The 2,804-nt window shown below is 44.0% G+C and overlaps 1 pseudogene; it reads right to left on the bottom strand.

Moving 5' to 3' along the window:
- Positions 1-2,394: 2,394 nt before the first annotated feature.
- Positions 2,395-2,512, bottom strand: LOC126428574 (5S ribosomal RNA; annotated as a pseudogene).
- Positions 2,513-2,804: the final 292 nt, after the last annotated feature.

The raw sequence follows: 2,804 nt of genomic DNA, 5'->3' as shown, positions 1-2,804 counted from the left end.
TCTGAACAGCCGTCTTCGATTGTTTGCAGATGACGCTGTCGTTTATCGACTAGTAAAGTCATGAGAAGATCAAAACAAACTGCAAAACGATTTAGAAAAGGTATCTGAATGGTGCGAAAAGTGTCAGTTGACCCTAAATAACGAAAATTGTGAGGTCATGCACATGAGTGCTAAAAGGAACTCGTTAAACTTCGGTTACACGATAAATCCGTCTAATCTAAAAGCCGTAAATTGAACTAAATACTTAAGTATTACAGTTACGAATTACCATTATGAAAAACTTAAATTGGAACGAACACATAGAAAACGTTGTGGGGAAGGCTAACCAAAGACTGCGTTTTATTGGCAGGTCACTTGGAAAATGTTACAGATCTACTAATACTAAGGAGACTGCCTATACCACGCTTGTCCGTCGTCTTTTAGAATACTGCTGCGCGGTGTGGGATCCTTACCAGGTAGGACTGACGGAGTACATCGAAAAAGTTCAAAGAAAGGCAGCACGTTTTGTATTATGGCGAAATATGGGAGAGAATCTCATTGAAATGATACAGGATTTGGGCTGGACATCATTAAAAGAAAGGCGTTCTTCGTTGCGATGGAATCTTCTCACGAAATTCCAATCGCCAACTTTCTCCTCCGAATGCGAAAATATTTTGTTGACACCGACCTACATAGGAAGGAACGATCACCACGATAAAATAAGGGAAATCGGAGCTCGTACAGAAAGATATAGGTGTTCATTCTTTCCGCGCGCTATACGAGATTGGAATAATAGAGAATTGTGAAGCTGGTTCGATGAACCCTCTGCCAGGCGCTTAAATGTGATTTGAAGAGTATCCATGTAGATGTAGATATAGATGTAGAAACACGAAACTGGGGAGTCTAGGTGTAGCAACGGTTAAATATTTATGGTTAACTCATTGTAGCTAATTTCGTGGTTTGAGCCTTACAGAGAATGCATCCAATTTCTGCCACAGAATTGCTCTCACTACAAATCGTGCAGCAAGAAGAGCGACTCGAGTTATTGCTGACAGGTCCGCGTCATTACTAGCGAGTTGGGGAAGAGGGGCGATTAATTATGAATTCTGCCTCATCCGGCGAACTAGCATCAAAGTTCCCTCCGCTCCGTTAGCCGTGACAGCGTAAATAAATCCGGAAACTGGAGGCGGCGACCCGCATCCCAGAGGCGGGCCGAGCCGGGCCGGGCGTGAGCAGCGCCGAGTGTTCCGGCGGTGACTGAAACGAGTTTCCAACTCCTCGGCAACTTCGCCGACCGCCAGACTGTCTCACCTGTCGTCGGGCAGCCAGCGCGTCTCGCCGAGCAGAGGTCGGCGGCGCGCGCCGGAATATGCGGTTCGGCGAGTTGCGTCTGCTCCAGAACGGAGGCAGAGCGAACGCGGGCGCGAGATTTGCCACGCGACTAGCTGTCCCGACATCAGACGCCATTAAGAGGAAACGCGTTTACTGCGACTTCTCCGTAAGTCTAGCCGCAAGGATGTGTGTTAGAAGGTCTCTAATTCTTAAAACAGTAATACAAAAGTTGCTGTTAAGTTATTGTGGGTTCTGAGACAAGCCCTCCCGTCACCCTCTCCAAATAAATTACTTCATGGTTCAGTGTGAAGGAAGGAATACATGGCGTTCGGTCGGTGGTGTTAATACCATATTGCAACTAGTACACGAACTTTCGCCAGTCAAAAAATGTTCAAATGTGTGTGAAATCTTACGGGACTTAACTGCTGAGGTCATCAGTCCCTAAGCTTACACACTACTTAACCTAAATTATCCTAAGGACAAACACACACACCCATGCCTGAGGGAGGACTCGAACCTCCGACGGGACCAGTCGCACAGTCCATGACTGCAGCGCTGTAGACCGCTCGCTTTCGCCAGTCAAAAAATAACAAATATTCTTACAGTCAGTTGAAACAGATAACACTGCAAATGCAACAAAATACACTTCATTCGAACAAAATTATCATTAAAACTCCTCGAACATTACTCAGTATAATATATTAAAACATAACCAATAGGCTACAAACATGCACCCAAAAGCCTCTTACTTTCTATATGTTTCTAATTTATTTAATTACTAGCTCTTTCGGAAGAGTGATGAAAATACTAAGTAGGTTATTACTTACAATAAACTGCTAGTCATGCACTTCAGAAGCGGTGTATATTCGTATTCAGATTATCAATGCACTCCGTCTTCGGGCCACAAGTGGCCCATCGGGACCATCCGACCGCCGTGTCATCCTCAACTGAGGATGGGAAAGGAGGGGCGTGGGGTCAGTCCTCTCTCCCAGTCGTTATGATGGTTTTCTTTGACCAGAACTGCTACTATTCGGTCGAGTAGGTCCTCAATTGGCATAACGAGGCTGAGTGCACCCCGTAAGATGGCAACAGCGCATGGCGGCCCGGATGGTCACCCATCCAAGTGCCGGCCACGCCCGACAGCGCTTAACTTCGGTGATCTGACGAGAACCGATGAATCCACTGCGGCAAGGCTGTTGCCAGATTGTCAATAATGTGAAGGAATTTCATATGCTCATAAATGGAGATCTGAAAAAACCTAAGAATCTAAGAAACTTTCACTGTTATCTTAATCAACACTATTTTTTAATTAGTAGTAATTATCACAATAATAAAAGAAATCTCCCTAATTGTCACTATTAACAACATCTTTATTTGTGTATTTTTGCTGGTATGTAACATCCATAAATGCGGTAATAATATTTAATACGCAAAATGTAACGTTCTTTAAAAAAATGAAATAATAAGCTTTTGTATTACGTTAAATGAATGTG

This window comes from Schistocerca serialis, chromosome 1 (assembly GCF_023864345.2).
Source record: "Schistocerca serialis cubense isolate TAMUIC-IGC-003099 chromosome 1, iqSchSeri2.2, whole genome shotgun sequence".
Taxonomy (NCBI): Eukaryota; Metazoa; Arthropoda; class Insecta; order Orthoptera; family Acrididae; genus Schistocerca; species Schistocerca serialis.
The sequence above is the reverse complement of the archived record's forward strand: the minus strand, read 5'-3'. Positions and strand labels throughout refer to the sequence as shown.